This window comes from Chiloscyllium plagiosum, unplaced genomic scaffold, assembly GCF_037043375.1.
Source record: "Chiloscyllium plagiosum isolate Xiang-an unplaced genomic scaffold, Cpla_swu_hap1 HiC_scaffold_4, whole genome shotgun sequence".
Classification (NCBI taxonomy): Eukaryota; Metazoa; Chordata; class Chondrichthyes; order Orectolobiformes; family Hemiscylliidae; genus Chiloscyllium; species Chiloscyllium plagiosum.
The window spans coordinates 14,267,803-14,288,054 of NW_028270142.1; positions in this window are offsets into that span (position 1 = coordinate 14,267,803).

The window sequence follows — 20,252 nt, forward strand, 5'->3', positions numbered from 1 at the left end:
AATGGCCTGTTCTGTGCTGTACTTTTCTGTTTTCTATGTTCTATGGTCTACTCCTGATTCCATTTCTTATATTATTATGTTCTCCTAAGCTCTTTCTCCATAGCCCTGTAATCATTTACCCCTTCCTACATTTATCCAATTCTGTTTTAAATGTTATTGTTCAATCTGTTTCCAACATTCCTTTAGGCAGTTCATACCGGATCGCAACAACTCAACTCACTGCATTAAAAATGTTTCCACATGTTGCCTCTCGACCTTTTGCCAATCACCTTAAATCTGCACCCTCTAGTTCACTAATCCTTCTGCCATTGCAAACAGTTTATCCTTATTTACTTTATCAAAAACATCTGTATTTTGGTTCACATGATCAAATGTTTACTTAGTCTCCTTTGCTCTCAGAAAACACAACTCCACCTTGGGCAGTCTCTCCATATGATGGAAGAATTTTATCTCTGGTCACAACCCGTCAATCTCTTCTGCGACCTCCTCACAAATTTCCAGAAGTATAGGTCTCTCACCAATACGACAAATACGTTGTATCCAGTGTGGGAAATGACCACATGCATACTACTTATGCGGGATAATTCATGCCCTACCTATCTGTGGGCTGTTCACTTAACCAAACATTGCAGCATCAATGTGAGGTATACGTACATAAACTAAATGAATGCTTTCAGTTTATTAAGAGCAATAGGTCCATTCGGGTAGTGAACTATTATTGAAACTTTGATGAGTTAAATGATTTCATATCTTAAGATTAGCTGCTTTACCTATTAAGGTTTACTTTTGGGAACTCACCTTTGGCAAGTCACATTCTCAGAACCTAAGCCCATGACCTACAATTTTTTGATGTTCTTCTACAGCTTGAAAACTTTGCACGGTTGGATTCTATTGTATACATATCAAAATGAATCATTTCGAGGTAAACCACATTATTAGTGTAATATTTCCAAAATTGTTTAAAGTAATACACTTTTTCCAATCTATAATTTTGTTTTCATTACGGGTGTAGGTGGGTTGGGGACAAATGAATTTTATACCGATGTTTATATAGTGCTATGTGTGGGCTGTTCACTTAACCAAACATTGCAGCATCAATGTGAGGTATACGTACATAAACTAAATGAATGCTTTCAGTTTATTAAGAGCAACGCACAAGTACAATTTCAGCTTTGGTGATCTTCCTCAGCTCATTTAGAGCAGAATATAAACACAAATTTCTCTGAAATTACCTCACTGCCAGCTTTAGCCGAACACATCAGAATATAGAGATCCTGTCTTTCTGAGAGACGCAATTCAAATTCCAAATTTTGCAAAATGTGGGGCTGATTTTAACTCATTCAAAACTACACTTGAGCAGTGTTAAAATGGGATCTTACGCCTCTGTTTCACTGTCTCTGACTGTTATTTTTTGAATGGTAGGTGTATTATCATGTATCGTGTATCCAGTATGATCCAGTAGAAGAATTCTTTAGGAACTCCCCTCTGGGAAATTTACACCTTCTTAACTTTGTCCAATTCTACTCAGGTCGTAGTCACTTAAATCCAATTAATATTTGTTATATTTGTTCAGTGCTTACTGAGACTTACAACATTAATATACATTGTAGACAGTTAACTCAATGGCTTCAATGGGTAAAGATGAACATCTAATTAGAGATAAGAAAAGTAGATGGGAAAAGGAAGAAATATCTATTCATTTGTAAAACTGTGTAAGGTTTTGGGATGTTTATTTAAAGAATCATATATGCATTAGAAGCAGTTCACTTGACTCCCCGGGGGTAGGAGTATTACTTTGTGAGGAAGGGGGTCAGAATCCATTGGAATTTGGGAGAATTAGAATCCTTACAGTGTGGAACAGGCCATGTAGCCCATCCAGTTCATACTGATCCTTGGAAAGAGCATCTGACTCAGACCCACCCACTACTCTATACCTCTAACCCTGCATTTCCCATGGGCAATCCATTTAACCTGCACATCTTTAAAAATAATGGTCCCCCCATTTAAGACAGAAATTAGGAAAACAGTTTTTCTCTAAGAGGGATCTGAGTCTGTAGACTTTAGTCTGGAGACTGTAGGAGTCAGAGTCATTGAACATTCTTGAAGGCAGGGGTAGATAGATGTTTGACTAAGAAGGGAGTTAAAAGCTTTTGAGGGAGATGGGAAACTAGAGTTGATGCCACAATCAGATCAAATGGTGGAGTAGACATGAGAGTCCACATGTCCTCCCTAGGCTCCTAACTTGCATGTTCCTGCATTCCATCTGGTGGATGGAACCTGGGTAGACTTCGAGGGTGACTGGAACTGTCAAATGATCCTTATGCTGAAAATTACTTCAAAGATGCACAGGTGATCCCAGCATTGAAGTGCTTCAATAAGAGTGAGCAGATGGCATTCTTGATGTAGCATCGGTTTGGAAAAGCTTAGAGAAAAATATAAGGAAGAGATATTGATGTAGAGAGGATGTTTGAAAACCCGATCTGGGGTTTGATCATAGAGGTTATCTGCTACAGCTTTAGAGGAAATCTTATTGAAATAAACACTCTGAGGTGGAGGATATAGTCTCAGTATTCCTCCAGTTTGGAATCTTCTTTGACTGAATTGCTGTCCTGGATCGCTCCTTCAAAACAAAATGGGAAATGCTGTTGAGGAATTGCTTCGCTGGAACAGTGAGAGATAAAACATGTACAGATGGACATGAGAAGACTCATGTATGACAAGTTCCTGCTGTCCTTCTTTGAATGTATGATCATGTTGTCTCGATCTTGGAAGAAGAGAAGCGAGGTTACTATCAAAGCGGTGACTGTGGACACAGTGAAGATCTCTGTCCCACGCTGAGGAGGCGGACAGAGCAGGTTTCTGCACAACGAGTGAAGATCCAATCTTCAATTTCTCACCTTGACAGAAACCGCCAAGCCAATCAATCCCAGAAACCCCATCAACTGCAAATGCATCACGCCTCCCTCACCAGAAAAAGAACAGACACAACAAAAAAATGCAAACATTAATGCCTTCAGCTGGAAAAGTAACCATTTTCACCTGGTCCAGGAGGATAATGGCTGATGTCTTACCTCAATTGATTATTCAGGTCAGGCAGCCTCTGTGGAGAGAAAGCGGAGTTAACATTTTGGGTCCAATGACCCTTCTTCAGAATTGGACCTGAAATGTTAGCTCTGCTTTCTCTGCACAGATGCTGCCAGACCTGCTGAGTTTTTCCAGCTATTTCTGATTTTGTCTTTAATTTCCAGCATCTGCAGTTCTTTGGTCCTTTTTGGTTTCTTTCTCTTACACTAATTGGCAGCTTTTGTACTTCAATCCCCCATGGGATCTGGGAAAGGATTCATCAAAGTTATACTGATGTATTAATGAATGAGATCTGAACCAGATCCAGCAGATGGAGTCACTTAGATTCTCAGCTTTGCCAATTAACTCAAAGGAAGATCTTGGCCAACTTTGACCCGTTGATGAAGGGATCTGTGGACTCCATTCCAACTGAAAGACTAACTATCCACCTTCCCCATATTACCTTATAAACAAGTTCAAAGAGTCAGTTAAACTGTTGAGGTGCTCGACAAAGATCAAAGATGACCTTGGTGCACACTATTGACAAGAGGAAGGAGAAGCAACTCGTTCCTCCCGATAACCTAAAGTTTCAAGTGGTAAAAACAATTCCCAAATAGACAGGACACTAAGCATCAGAAAAACCAACAGCACTGGTAAGAAAGCAGAAATGGCTACCAATATTGATGGTTACTGTCAGTACTGTGAGAGGTGGTACTTTGGCCAGAGTAGGGAAACAACTCCAGCCTGTTCTGTGATCTCGGATTGTGACTGGGCTACTGGCAGTACTGTCTGTCGAGTTAATGATCCTCATTCCCAGCAGCAACGGGACCAAATCAATTGCATACTTACAGACATCTTCACTGAACTTCCATTAGCAATTCTCAACCATGATCAGAAGGCTTCGACTGTAACTTGGGTTCTGTCGCTGGATTGGCTCCTTCATTTTGATGTTCCATTCAAATTACAGAGGATAAGGATGCACCATTGCGAACAAGATCATACAAGAGCTTGGCAAGGCATTGCTGAGAGCAAGGACTGCACTAAACACTATATAGGACAAACAGGAAGAGAGCTAGCAATCCGCATACATGAACATCAACTAGCCACGAAACGACACGACCAGCTATCCCTAGTATCCACACATGCAGACAACAAGCAACATGAATTCGACTGGGACAACATTACTATCGTGGGGCAAGCCAGACAGAGAACAGCCAGGGAATTCCTAGAGGCATGGCATTCATCCACAAACTCCATCAACAAACACATCGACCTGGACCCAATATACCAACCACTACAGCGGACAGCTGAAACTGACAACCGGAAGCGGCAGGGACAGACCACTATAAACACCGGAGGAAACATCAAAGAAGCGCTTCGCAGGAGGCTCCCAAGCACTGATGATATCGCCTAGCCAGGGGACGAAACGTTTGCAACAAAAACTTCCAGCTCGGCGAACAGAACCACAACAACAGTTATACCCCCTACCATCCAGAGGGTAATGAACAATGCTAAAGTTTCAACTGGATCCTTTGTTGTGGATCGCAGCCTCCCTCCTGAGAGCAAACTGAAATGGCCTGAGTGCTTCCAGAGGTAGTTTATGCATATATATATAAAGCTACAGGCCATACAGGCCATACAGGCCATGTGGGCGGCACGGTGGCACAGTGGTTAGCACTGCTGCCTCACAGCGCCGGAGACCCGGGTTCATTTCCCGCCTCAGGCGACTGACTGTGTGGAGTTTGCACATTCTCTCTGTGTCTGCGTGGGTTTCCTCCGGGTGCTCCGGTTTCCTCCCACAATCCAAAGATGTGCAGGTCAGGTGAATTGGCCGTGCTAAATTGCCCGTAGTGTTAGGTAAGGGGTAAATGTAGGGGTATGGGTGGGTTGCGCTTCGGCGGGTCGGTGTGGACTTGTTGGGCCGAAGGGCCTGTTTCCACACTGTAATCTAATCTAATCTAATCTAATCTAATACAGGTGTCCCCCCGTATCCGCGGGTGATACGTTCCAAGACCTACCGCAGATGCCCGAAACTGTGGATAGCAGCGAACCCTATCATTTAAATGGGAAATTTACCTCCCCCTGGGATTAGCTCTGGAAGGTTCCATGTAATATTTTCGGGCCATGGTAAACCGCGGATAACCGAAACCGTGGAAACCGAATTCGCGGATGTTCTATTGTACTTCATATCAGGCTATCTCTGTGAAGTAATTCTACAGAGGCCAGTATCCTGTCGCTGAGTCACCATTTATTTACACATGAACAGTCCCTAACTATAGTACTGCCTCATGCAGAGTCAGGTACCAGAGTGTCAGTATTCCTGACAATTAACCTTATGTCAGCCAGGTCTCCCTGATGAGACCAGATGAACAGCCCCAATCGGGGAACTCATATTCTATGTGGTCCACCTGGCTGACCTTGTTACAATCACTATATCCTGGCCTACGTCTCCTTTGGGGTGGGGTCAGGAAGGGGTGTACCAAGCTAAACCAGCGGCAGATTTTTGAGTTTGGGCTGAAGGAGATGGCCATGTTGATGATTCAATAGCTGAGCCTCACAAAAAGGTAAACCATGTGTTTGAGATGACATCCAAGAAGACAGAGAATGAGGCATGAGGAACAAATGAGCTACATGACTAGAAGGTTGTTAACCATGTAATTGCAGGCTCAGACATTTGCAGGATTGTACAGCAGTGCAGGGAGGAGGTCAGTCATGCCCTCTGCACTTTATATTCACTCACATGGGACACCTTCCCACCCGTACCAAAAGTAAGGTCTTTGCCACCCATTTCCATCTCCATTAATGCCTGCCTCTCTCACGTTCCAGTAGCTTCCACCAGGGTAGAAAGAATCAAGATGTGTAATGGGCTGAACACAGAACAGTCTCACGCACAAACAGGACGTTTGGCCCATCAAGTCCGTGCTGACCATGATGCAATTCTAAACTAATTCCAACTGCCTGCCCATGGTCCATATCCCTCTATTCTCTGCCTGTTCATGTGTCTGTTTAAATGCCTCCTAAGCTTTGTTATCATTTCTGCTTCTACCACCTCCCTTGGCAGCATGTTCCACACAACTACTACTTCCTGTGTAAAAAAAAACTTGCCTCACACATCTCCTTTAAACTTTCCCCCTCTGTCCATAATCCCTGGTATTTGAGATTTCTGCCCAGGGAAAATGATTCTGACTATCCACCCTATCCATCATAACTTTAGATATTTCTATCAGGTTACCTCTCGGACCCCAATGCTCTAGCGAAAACAATCCAAGTTTATCTAACCTCTCCTTATTGCTACCACACTCCAACCCAGACAGTGTCCTGGTAAACCTTTTTTGTACCCTTCCTAAAAGCCTGCACATCCATTTGGTAGTGTGGTGACCAGAAGTGCACGCAGTACTCTGAATGTGGCCTCACTAAACTTTTATAAGCTGCAACATCACTTGCCAAATATTATACTCAATGCCCCAATCAATAAAGGCAAGTATGCCATATGCCTTCTTGACCACCTTCTACTCACGTTGCTCCTGTAGAGAGCTCTGAACTGGCATCCCAAGATCCCTCTGGCATGAATGCTCGTAAGTGTCCTGCCATTTACTATGTTCTTTCCTTTTGCACTTGACCTCCCAAAATCCATCAACTTACACTTGTCCAGATTAAACTTCATCTACCATTTCTCTGCCCAACTTTCCAAGCGATCTATATCCCTCTTTATCCTTCAATAATCTTCCTCACTATCCACAACTCCACCAAATTTCAAGGCATTGGCAAACTTACTAATCAGACCACCCCCATTTTCATCTAAATCATTTATCTATATTACAACTGACAGAAGTACTAGCAGTGATCCTTGTGGAACACCACTGGTCACAGACCTCCAGTTGGAAAAACACCCCTCACAACTACTCTCCACCTTCTATGGTCAAACCAATTTTATACTGAACTTACCATCTCACATGGATGCCATATAACGTAATTTTCTGGACCAGTCCACCATGAGGAACCTTGTTAAATGCTTTAGTAAAGTCTGAGTCAGCAACATCCACTGCCCTACCCTCATCAATCAACTTGGTCACTTTCTCAAAAAAACTCAATCAAATTTGTGAGACAACACCTCCCCCACACAAGCCGTGCTGACTATCCCTAATAAGGATATTCAATTCCAAATGGGAGTAAATCCTATCCCTAAGAATTTTCTCCAAGAATTTTCCTACCACTGGGCTATAATTTCTTGGATTATCCCTGTTTGCTGTTCTTGAATAAAGGGCCGCTATTGACTATTCTCCAGTCTTCTGGGCCCTCACCTGTGGATACAAAGATCTCTGTCAAGACCCCAGGAATCTCCTCCCTTGCCTCCATCATTATCCTGAGATAGATCCCATTAAGCCCTGGGGATTTATCTATGTCAATGTTTTTCAAGACACCTAACACCTCCTCCTCCCTAGAATATCAACATACCGCTCACTAACCTTATCATCACCCATGTCCTTTTCCTTAGTGAATGCTGATGTGAAGTACTCATTAAGGATGTCACCCACTTCCTCTGGCCCCACACATAAATTCGTCCTTTGTCCTTATGTGGACCTAACCTTTCCCTAGCTGCCCTCTGCCCCACATTCAGCTCTTTACCCCTTATGAGAAGAGCAACTTGACTCTGATTGTCCCAAGAGACTGACTGACTGTTTCCATGTCCCTGTACTAATATTGCAGGCTGCCTTTTACTAACCGTGTTGAGACTGCATTTGGAATATTATGTGCAATTTTAGAACGTAGAACATAGAACATGCAGTATAGGGCCTTTGGCCCTCGATGTTCTGCCAACCTGTGGAACCAATCGGAAGCCTATCTAACTGACACTATTCTATTTTCATCCATATGTTTATCCAATGGCCATTTAAATGCCCTTAAAGTTGGAGGCAGGCTGTTCCACACCCCTACTACTCTCTGAGTAAAGAAACTACCTCTGACATCTGTCCTATATCTATCACCCCTCAATTTAAAGCTATGTCACATCATGCTAGCCATCACCATCTCACTGTCGACCCTATCTAACCTTTTGATTATCTTATATGTCTCAATTAAGTCACCTTCTTCTCTCTAACAAAAACAGCCTAAAGTCCTAGAGCCTTGCCTCATAAGACCTTCCCTCCATAGCAGGAAACATCTGAGTAAATTGCCTCTGAACCCTTTCCAAAGTTTCCACATCCTTCCTATAATGTAGTGACCAGAACTGTACGCAATACTCTAAGTGCGGCCGCACCAGAGTTTTGTACGGCTGCAACATGACCTCGTGGCTCCGAAACTCAATCCCTCTACCAATAAACGCTAACACACCGTATGCCTTCTTAACAGCCCTATCAACCTGGGTGGCAACTTTCAGGGATCTATGCACATGGACCCTGTATGTAAGGGTCCCGTGTCTAAGCAAGGATATCTTGGCTTTGTAGGGAGTCCACAAGAGGTTTACATGAATGATCCTGGGGATGAATGGTTTGTCATGTGAGGAGCAGTTGAGGACTATGGGTGTGTATGTTAAAAACTTTAGAGGATAAAGGGGAATCTGATTGGAACTTACAGAATACTGAGAGGCCTGGATAGAGTGGGCTTTGAGAAGATGTTTCCCTTAGTAGAAGAAACGAGGACCTGAGGACACTCCCTCCTATTTAAGGAACAACACTTCAGAACTGAGATGAGGAGGAATTTTTTCAGCCAGAGGGTGATTAATCTGTTGAACTTTTTCCACAGAAGGCTGTGGAGGCTAAGTCATTGAGTATATTAATGGGAAGGTGATAGCCTAGTGGTATTATCACTGGACTGTTAATCCATGGATACAGGAAATGTTCTGAGAATTTGGGTTCAAAACCTGCCACAGCAGATAGTGAAACTTGAATTCAACTTGAGGCAGGTAACTGTGAATCCATTGCTGATTTTTGAAAAAAACCCATCTGATTCATGAATATCCATTAGGGAAGGAAACTGCCATTCTTACCTGGCCTGGCCTGCATGTGACTCCAGACCCACAGCAGGGTGGTTGACTCTTGACTGCTCTCTGGGTAATTAAGGGTAGGCACTAAATGCTGCTGAGCCAGCATCATCCTTAACCTGTAAATGAATAAATAATATTTAGGGCTGAGCTAGGTTCTTGATTTGTAAAGGGGTCGTGGGGAGAAGGAGGGGAATGGAGCTGTGAAGTTTATCAGCCATGATCAAATGGCAGAGAAGACTCAATCAGCCATATGACCCAATTCTGCTTCTATAGCTTATGGTCTCACCCCCTGAAAACCCTACCCCAACCCTCACTACCTGTTCTACAAGTTTTCCCCTACATCTTATTCTGTAGTGATCAAGATTGTTTAGAATTCCACCCTCCTCTTTGCATCTTGATTTTCCACAGTTCTTAGAATGCCTTTGTGTCTTCTACTGTGATCATAGATGCAGGACACTTGTCATGAAGTAGCTCAGTTAGGATCCTGGTGTGCAGCTCACCTGTCATCTTTTCCTCAGTAGGATTGGCACTTGCCTTCTCCAAACGCCTTCCAACTCTATTTTTGCCGGGTATTCCCACCTGACAGCTCGACCTCAACACAGTCCGAAAATTCTGATCACGTTTGGCATTGTGTGAGGGAGAGAAAAACACAGACAGTCAGATAAGCAGAAGGGGAAGAGGAATTTCAGCAGCTGAAAGCAAAGAAAATCCCAGGGCAGAGGAACTAGTGTGCAACATGAGCCAAAAGATAGCAAGAATAGCTGAGGGACAGCAATTGGCAGATGATAGTATGTTGTGCAGAGGAACAAGGGGAGACTGGAATAAGGGACTGACGTTTTCAGTGCACATCTTTAGCACTTTGATTTGATCATTTATAAAAATTCAATTTGTCAAAGATTGTTGATCTATTGCTTACAGTTTGTCATGCACCTTTGCCAAATTGCCATTTTAAACCTAATTCCCTGTGAACTGATGGACTTCATTTCTTCTGAACTAGCAATTATTAAATTTGCAAGTTTCCAATTCCAATTGGACAAGTTACCAAATCAACATACATTTTCATGTTTGGAAGACAATCAAATTGGCAGAGCAATATGTATTACAAAGTTGGTTGCCTCATAGGTTATGACTAATGTTGTTGTAGGAGCTTATCGGACAGATGCTTTCCTTACAAAGTAAAGAACTCAAGCATAATCTTGAATGTTCAGAGTGTGACTTCAATTGCACAGCATTTCAATGAGTTTTCCAATTGGGATCATCTGCTTGGTGTCTCAATGTGAGACCATAATTATTTTTCAGGTCCTAAATACCTAAGTATTAGTTTCTACACAACAACTGCATGTCTACACAGCTGATTCAGTCAAGCCACCATATAGTAAACTCTGATTTGTCAAGCAGCTTCCTGGCAGGATTGGTTATATTGGTGAGTGATCTCACTCTCACTCCCTGACCTTTTCATCCTTTTCAGGCTGTTCCTACTATTAATGCGTTCTCCCTCCCTTCTTGTGTAATTTACAATTTCCTGTTGTCAATATCTACATTCTGAATCAGGGAATTACAGTTCTACTAGATGTTCTGCCGGTCCAGACTTAAGAAACCAAATTAATTCCTTCTCTGTTGCATGATACCATTGTTCTCTGATATGGGTGCCACTCAGCATTAGTGAAACATTATAATTTCACTTACGTTCTGAAACACAGGGATAAGTCTGTTCTTTTATTTACTTTTGATGGATAAGAATGTTCAGAACAAAAACAATGCATTAGTCCTTTTATCGCTTCTATTTAATATCATTGTAGAAAGTATCATATAATATGTTACATGCGCACTCTCCGCTTATCTCTCTAACCTCCTTAGCATTGATGATTTTGAAACTCTCCTGAGCTTTTGAACCAGTTGGTCGTTGTGAACAGTGAACGGATCTTCCCAAGAAACTCCATCAGTGAATGTAGACTTTCCTCTTGACAGTTTGTGCCACATTGCCATCAGAAATAAGTGCTGTACAAATCATATGAAATGCACTCATTTATGAACCAGTGTGAATTTAAATTTAAAATGAAGATATAACTTCATAATTGCCATAATGAAAAGTGATATTTGGAAACGATGAAGTGAATTCATTTTATAAACATCCATAAGAATCAATAGAAAGTCGCAAATATAATTGTGATGCTTTGCTCTCTATAATACTTGTTGAAACTTTATTGCTGGAACAGCACAGCAGGTCAGGCAGCATCCAGGGAACAGGAGATTCGACGTTTCGGGCACAGGCCCTTCTTCAGGAATGAGCAGAGAGTGTTCAGCAGGAGAAGATAAAAGGTAGGGAGGAGGGACTTGGAGGAGGGGCGTTGGAAATGTGATAGGTGGAAAGAGGTCAAGGTGAGGGTGATAGGTCGGAGTAGGATGGAGGCGGAGAGGTCAAGAAGAAGACTGCATGTCAGGAAGGCGGTGCCGGGCTGGAGGGATTCGGCTGAGACAAGGTGGGGGGAGGGGGGATGAAGAAACTGGTGAAGTCCAAGTTCATCCCCTGTGGTTGGAGGGTTCCCAGTCGGAAGATAAGACGCTCCTCCTCCGACCGTCGCGTTGTTGTGGTTTGGCGGTGGATGAGTCCAATGACCTGCATATCCTCGGTGGAGTGGGAGGGGGAGTTGAAATGCTGTGCTACAGGGTGGTTGGGTTGGTTCGTCCGGGTGGCCCAGAGGTGCTCTCTGAATCGCTCCGCAAGTAGGCGGCCTGTCTCCCCAATATAGAGGAGGCCACACCGGCTGCAGCGGATGCAGTAGATGATGTGGGTGGAGGTGCAGGTGAATCTGTGGCGGATATGGAAGTTTCCTTTGGGGCCTTGGAGAGAAGTGAGGGGGGAGGTGTGGGCGCAAGTGTTGCACCTCCTGCGGTTGCAAGGGAAGGTGCCGGGAGTGGAGGTTGGGTCGGTGGGGGGTGTGGATCTGACAAGGGAGTCGCGGAGGGAGTGGTCTCTACGGAAAGCTGATAGGGGAGGGGAGGGAAATATATCCTTGGTGCTGGGGTCTGTTTGGAGGTGGCGGAAGTGACGGCGGATGATGCGCTGTACATGGAGATTGGTGGGGTGGTAGGTGAGGACCAGTGGGGTTCTGTCCTGGTGGCGGTTGGAGGGGCGGGGCTCAAGGGCGGAGGAGCGGGAAGTGGAGGAGATGCGGTGGAGGGCACCGTCGACCACGTCGGGGGGGAAATTGCGGTCCTTGAAGAAGGAGGCCATCTGTGTTGTACGTATTTTGAACTGGTCCTCCTGGGAGCAGATGCGGCGGAGACGAAGGAATTGGGAGAATGGGATGGCGTTTTTACAGGGGGCAGGATGGGAGGAGGTGTAGTCCAGGTAGCTGTGGGAGTCGGTTGGTTTGTAGTAGATGTCCGTGTTGATTCGGTCGTCTGAGATAGAAACAGAAAGGTCTAGGAAGGGGAGGGAGGAGTCCGAGACTGTCCAGGTGAATTTGAGGTCGGGGTGGAAGGTGTTAGTGTAGTGGATGAACTGTTCAACCTCCTCGTGGGAGCACGAGGTAGCACCGATAGAGTCATCTCCCTCCGCGACTCCCTTGTCAGATCCACACCCCCCACCGACCCAACCTCCACTCCCGGCACCTTCCCTTGCAACCGCAGGAGGTGCAACACTTGCGCCCACACCTCCCCCCTCACTTCTCTCCAAGGCCCCAAAGGAAACTTCCATATCCGCCACAGATTCACCTGCACCTCCACCCACATCATCTACTGCATCCGCTGCAGGCGGTGTGGCCTCCTCTATATTGGGGAGACAGGCTGCCTACTTGCGGAGCGATTCAGAGAGCACCTCTGGGCCACCCGGACGAACCAACCCAACCACCCTGTAGCACAGCATTTCAACTCCCCCTCCCACTCCACCGAGGATATGCAGGTCATTGGACTCATCCACCGCCAAACCACAACAACGCGACGGTCGGAGGAGGAGCGTCTTATCTTCCGACTGGGAACCCTCCAACCACAGGGGATGAACTTGGACTTCACCAGTTTCTTCATCCCCCCTCCCCCCACCTTGTCTCAGCCGAATCCCTTCAGCCCGGCACCGCCTTCCTGACATGCAGTCTTCTTCTTGACCTCTCCGCCTCCATCCTACTCTGACCTATCACCCTCACCTTGACCTCTTTCCACCTATCACATTTCCAACGCCCCTCCTCCAAGTCCCTCCTCCCTACCTTTTATCTTCTCCTGCTGAACACTCTCTGCTCATTCCTGAAGAAGGGCCTGTGCCCGAAACGTCGAATCTCCTGTTCCCTGGATGCTGCCTGACCTGTTGTGCTGTTCCAGCAATAAAGTTTCAACTTTGATTTCCAGCATCTGCAGACCTCACTTTCTCCTCTCTATAATACTGTCTACTGAGTGAATGAATAAACCGTTTAGATAGCAATTTACTTCCTTCAGCATTGTGAAGATTATTATTAAAAGGTGACAATCACCTGATGAAGGAGCGTCGCTCTGAAAGCTAGTGTGCTTCCAATTAAACCTGTTGGACTATAACCTGGTGTTGTGTGATTTTTAACTTTGTTCACCCCAGTGCAACACTGGCATCTCCGAATCATTATTAAAAGGGGGGTATCATTAAAATAAAGGAGACATTATTCAAAGCTACCAGAGCAAAATTGTTCTATCAATTCTTTGAAATTCTTCATAAAAGTATGTTGCCTCTGTCTATTCATCTTACAACCGCATGTTTTTGAGTCTGGAGCTGGTTCGTGGGGAAGTGCAAGAAACAGGAAGAACAACTGAGAAAATAAATGAGAGCAAAAACATGAAGAAACGAAGGAGAAGCCAGAAAGGAAGTAGCAGCTAGCTCATGAAAGGCAGCTTTATTCTAAAGCCCTGTAGATTTTCCTTTACACTGAATATCTATCAAAATATGGAAAAATAGTCTTAGAGGACTGGAGACTGGCAACAGTGCCATCCTTTCCAAAACAAATCAAGAAATTATAGTCCACATCGATTTCCTGCTGTTCTTGGTAGCTACTTGAGCCCAAATTTCAGGATCTTCGTGATGTTATATGCCACATGGATGGCATTTTGATGCATGGAGAAGCATTTGAGGGACATTGTCATAGAGTACACGCACTCTGAGAGAATGTATAAGCAGAAAATCTCACCCTTAAGGGCAAGTATGATTTTTCAAAAGACTCTATTCAATTCTTGGGACACCTCGTCACCAGTGAAGGTATAATAGCAGCCCAATGGATCTCTGGGAGTATGGTGACTTTATCTTGACCTTAATGGTGGATTTGCAGAAAACTAAAGGCATTACAGGGATCCCTACTCTGATGTTAGTCCAGGATCTAAAAATCTGGAATGTCTCTTCAAGGATTTGCTAGATATTGTTCTTAGGGATAAAATGATCAAAAGAAATGGGAGCAAGTGGGTAAGGAGATGGATGACCAACCATGATCACATTGAATGCTGCAACTGACTTAAAAGGCCAAATGGTCCAGTTCCAAGATTTAATATTTTCAAGATCTCCACAGATTCAGAGAAATGGTAAACAATTGGAAAACGTTTTTGCCTCACTTAGCATCTACTGTACAACCCTTGAAATAACTCGTCAGGAAGTCTCAATGATATGTTGGAACCCAAATCAGTAGGATATGCTTTTCTGAGGGCCAAGGGCATGTTAATGTTCACAGTTCAGCCAGATCATTATAATGCATTGTCTCCGACCACTGTAGCAGTCAATGCTACAGTTACTGGCTTTCCAGTAGTGCTCTTACTGGTTTAGTAACTAGTAACTGGTTTACTAATGCAAACTAGTCTTTTATGCATCACAACAACTATCAGGTACGTAATCATCTGAATGCACAAAGCATGACCTGCACTGCATCTAATTGCACTAGTTATTCTTTTGCTCTTTATATATACCTATAAAAGCCCTTTGGGATTTCCTTTCTTCCACCTGCTAATATCATTTCACGTTGTAGAGATGTCAGTGTTGGACAGGAGTGGACAAAGTCTGAAGTTACACAACACCAGATTATAGTCCAACAGGTTTATTTGAAATCACAAGCTTTCGGAGCGACGCTCCCTCATTGTCTGTGATTTTAAATAAACCAGTTGGACTATAACCTGGCATTGTGTGACTTCTGCCAATACTTTTTCATGAATTGTCTTTGCTTTCCTAATTTTCTTTTTGAGATACCCTCCTAGCTCTTTTTGCACACTGATAGAGATTCTGATATTTGAGCCCTTCATATCTACCCATAAGCTTGTCTTTTTAACTCAGCCCTCAACTTTATGTCCATTGACATCTGGATGGGACCCAGGTTAACAATGGTTGTGATTCTAGCATTTAACTCAACATAATTCAACATTTCCATTGCAGTCTTACTTAGAAGATGAGTTATGAAAATGTTGGGTTGTCATTATCTTTCCAGATTGTAACAACTGTTGAATCCTACACCTAAGGCAGAAATATTTCTTTGGACTGGAGTTTTCAGTCCCTTGTCTTGAAAATCTTCTGAACAATGGTATCATTTAGCATGCAACCACTCTCCCCAACCCCATTTTCTTTATGTTACAGTTATTGAAGGTGATGTTTTGGTTCATATGAAATACTTTCATTCAGTATATAGTCGGTCCCCTTTTCATCATATTGAATCACTTTAGGTTACACCATGATGTAAAGTTTTCCATTAGGTTTTCTGTTCATGCAGGAATTGTAGAAATTCACTGTTTTTCATAACAGATTTAAACATTTTGTGATTATTATGATTTCCTTGTTGTATTTCTTCATTAAGCTCAATTATTTATCTTACTGAGTGATGTTAGCTCAAGAATTTAAGATTGCTTCAATATCCACAGTGCATGTCATCTAGAGAAGAGAAACAGGTCAGCTGATCACTTCATTTCAGATTCCTATTTGATGTTTGATCTTGGAATTTTTTTGGGAGTAATTTAACCTTTTTGCCATGTGTAAAATGGCTGTAAAATGTAAAATATGCCAACAATGAAATACCTCTCTGATTTTCAATTGTGTGAACATCCACCAGTCATCTCACAATTTTCATCTCCAATAAATGCTATGAAACAGCTTTTCTGTTTCTCAACTCTATTAGCATTCATTAAGTACCTCAACTGACTATTGGTTAAGGTGAAAGTGAGGTCTGCAGATGCTGGAGATCAGAGATGGAAATGTGTTGCTGGAAAAGCGCAGCAGGTCAGGCAGCATCTAGGGAACAGGAGAATCGACGTTTCGGGCATTAGCCCTTCTTCCTGAAGAAGGGCTAATGCCCGAAACGTCGATTCTCCTGTTCCCTAGATGCTGCCTGACCTGCTGCGCTTTTCCAGCAACACATTTCCATCTATTGGTTAAGGTGGCTAATACAATATTGGCAGGTTGCCACTTTGCTCTGGTTTTACATTAAGAAAGATCTCCACTCTTCTGGTAGGAGTTTCAAATCAGGGTACCTACAGAAATGTGGAGCCATACGAGTTCCTTGTGGTGCTGAACTGTCAGGGGAAGGTAATCCGTGTCCCCTTTATCACAACAGCTGTTGCTGTATCCTCTTCTTTAAAAACCCAGCATCATAGACTATCACTTAACACCACTCATGAAATGTTAATTATGCAAAGTAAGTGTGAGGTCAGTGTGCTGGGTTAGTAGAGTGCAAGGTGCGAACAGTGTCAGTTGTGCAGAGATTAGTGTGCCAAGGTAGATAGTGTTTCGATTAATTATGGTGCTAGGTGAGTACAGTACTAGGTCACAAGTTGGGAAAAGGACCAGGAAAGAAATGGAGCATTTAAGATGGGTCAGGGGATGGGTGATGGTATAACAGGTCCACATTGGCTCATGGAGATGGGACATCAGGTCCCAGGGAGAGGAGGGGGATGACACCCGATGGTAGGGTGTTTCTGGAGCTAGGTGTTCTAGGAGGCATTGGGACCAAGGTAGGAGAGAAGGTGTTGAGTCTCTGACAGAAAGGCTTCATTTCATATCTTGGGGGTTACCAGGCAGGAGTGGGGTGTCAGATCCGGTGCCAGGGGAGGGTTGTTGGATTTCCCAGGGGAGAGTCAAGATGTCACATCAGGGCCTGGGTGGGAAGGGGGGTGTAAGATGTGTGGGTAAGGTGTAGTTGGAGGGGATCTCTGGCAGGTTGGGAGCCTGCTACCAGGTGTTAGACTAGGTTTCAACTGTCTATCGTTTTCTGAGTCACTATTTTGTTTAACTGCAGCAGAACCTCATCAACCTCTCAATTTGAACTGTGCTCACTTTCAGAAAGCTCCAGGCAAGGTGGAATGCCTTATCAGAATCCTCAATTTCATGGACAATTCTCTTGCAGTCGGCTGCATTGAGGTTTCACCAAAGTCCTGGTGCGCAGCTCCCATCTCCGCCACAAAAACAGCTAACTGGCCATTGAAAAAGTAAGGGGCAGAAAGACCCAGTTACTCCAATGGCTGCTGGATGTCCAATTATTCCCTGTAGGTGGAGGCTCATCTGCTGATCTGAGTGATAGTACACTGATAACTAATACCTTGGCTCAAAATGGAAGATGAATGTTTAGGTTAAGTTTTTGGAGAATGTCAGCACTCATAAACCAAACATTGACATGAGTCAGTTGTCTCCAGAGAAGATGGAGGAGAAAGGAAGAATAATGCTGATTAGTTTGATGGACTGCCAAGACATCTCTTTTAGCATCCACCATCTGATTTTTGTTTTATTTCAAAAATACACATTATTCAGAAAAAGAATCTTTATATTTATACATAGTCACTGAAGTAGTTTGGTTCAGTTCAGTCTTAGCATATAGAGAAGAAACAAATATTGGAGTTTGGCTTTCCTGTCAGTTCCACCAAACCTAAAAACATTTCTTATTTATGCAAGACACTATTTATACTTATTATGAGGAACTGGGAGGGTCTCAGAAATGAACGGACCCCCATTGTACGTTGGCTGCAATTTCAACACCTGATAAAATCTGAACCAGAGAATCTCCACACTCTTTATGCTGTTTCTGCTTTCATTTTTGGGATGTGGGAGTCATCAATAAGTTCAGTCTTCAGGGTGATAAGGTGGAAACCTGTGGAGGTTGGCTACCAGATGCAGAACAAGTGAAAGCCCTGCATTGCTTCTTGTTACAAAGGCTCTTAACCTCTTGATCCTCTCAGGCCTTTAACAGCTTAATGGTGGAACTTCTCTGGGATCCAAGGCCCTGGAGCGAGAGCTGCTGACCAATCAGAACCTAGCAACTCTATTGTATGGTAGCGCCACTGGGAAGGTGGTGGTTGCTTCTGGTAGGACACCCACCTGACACAGGGTGGCCTCACAGGGAAGGGGAGCTTTCCTGCTGCTGGATCCCACAGTCAGGCAGTGTGCAGCCTTGAAAGAGGATTCAACCTATGAGCCTTCTAGCATCCTCACACAGATTTGTTTGTCTTGCCTTCATAGGATTACTACCAATGACCAAGTGATGAGGCCCTTAATTTAGCATTAATTTGTCACATAAATGCTGTGAAATGCAGAAACTCCCCTTCCTATTTATTTTCCACAATTTGTCCTCCTCACTGACAAGACGACAGCCAACTTATGTAGCGTTCTGATAGAAATCCCATTAGTGGGTCAACCGAGTGTAATTGGGATCCCGATGAACTTCCCAGCCGGAGACTCGTTGTTTGAATTGATGCTAATGCTCTGTGCAGTTCCTTTCAGCAGCATGCTCTTATCACAGCCCTACGTTGTACGTGTGTGGGGATTCCTGACTGCAAACAGGAATTATAGCGTGAAGGGATCAGCTTTGACAACCTGTCATCAGTAGTAAACTTGCTTTGGTAATTCCAGTGCAAAATCTTTTGTTTCTCTCACTTGTGTCTGGTAAGTTTGATTGCGATATATATGTTGCTCATGTTTGTGAAGAAGTTCAGTGACAACCCATATATAAATATATATATATCTGTGGATTTCAAATTGTGAAATTTTGCTTAATCCTCTAGCAACAGCCTGGAAGTAGCCAATAGTTAAAAACCTGTTTGTCGCAGTCCATGTTGACTGCCATGACCAATGTCGCCTTTAACTTGCTTTGAAGCTGTAACTTTCAGTCGCAATCTGTGTTGTGAATACATCTCATCCTTTTGTCCTTAATGAAGCTGAGGTTAGTGAATTCAAGGCCTTCTGTGAACCTCTCCTTTCTCCTCACCCAGCCTCAAATAGCAGCTTATCCTGCCCTGTCTTCACAGAATCACAGACACCCAGATTGTTACAGTGCAGAAGGAGGGATGTAGTAATTGGAATGAGGTCAGCAAGGTGGTTTTCATAGAAAATGAGTTCTCTGGTTAGGGCTGTTAACCTGGTCCTATCAGGGAGCCCTGGCTGCCAGGTATAAACAGGAATGTCAGGGCTTCTGCTCACTCTAGGAGCTGCTTCTGAGCTAGCTGGGTCAGCGTCACGTACTATGCACGTGTAAATAAAGGTGATTTGGTGACAGGCTCCTAGCCTCCGTGGAGTTATTTCTGCCACAATGAGAGTGAGATACTGAGAGACCATTTGGTATGTGGGATTAATGATGTAACTGTCCAGAAGTGCCTACTAACCGAAGCACAAGTGGATTTCAAACAGGCACTACAACTAGTATTTGTCATTAGAAAATGTAGCAAGTGAAGCTTATGAGTTACAGGATGTTCCAACAGAAGTGGACACCCTCGCCAGGTCAACTGAGCTTGCGGAATTTGAGTGAAAGCCATGACTTGGAGGTGCCGATGTTGGTCTGGGGTGGACAAAGTTAAAAATCACACAACACCAGGTTATAGTCCAACAGGTTTATTTAAAGGCCAAATAAGCTGATGTTGTGTGATTTTTAACTTTGAGTGGAAGCAATTGCATAGCCTCATTCAGGACATATCCTGACCAGCCCACAGCTAAACTCCAAAACAAAGCCACACCTCCGTCATTCAGTTAAAATTTTCTCCAGGATCCAGTCCCACAGGCCATTGTAATTGCTGTGGACTCGGGATAGCAATAGAGTCCCACTAGACCTGAGTTGAGTAAGAGAACTGATAGGCCAGAATCCAGGAGAGTGTGTAGCCTGGAAAGTCCACCTACAGCTGGTTTGGAACTTGCAAATCATAAACAATGAAAATAAATGTCTGGACAAATGGTCACCCCATTCTAATGGTGGTAGATCAGCATGGCTTTGTCAGTCAGTGCAGCACCAGCCTTTGGGCTCCAATC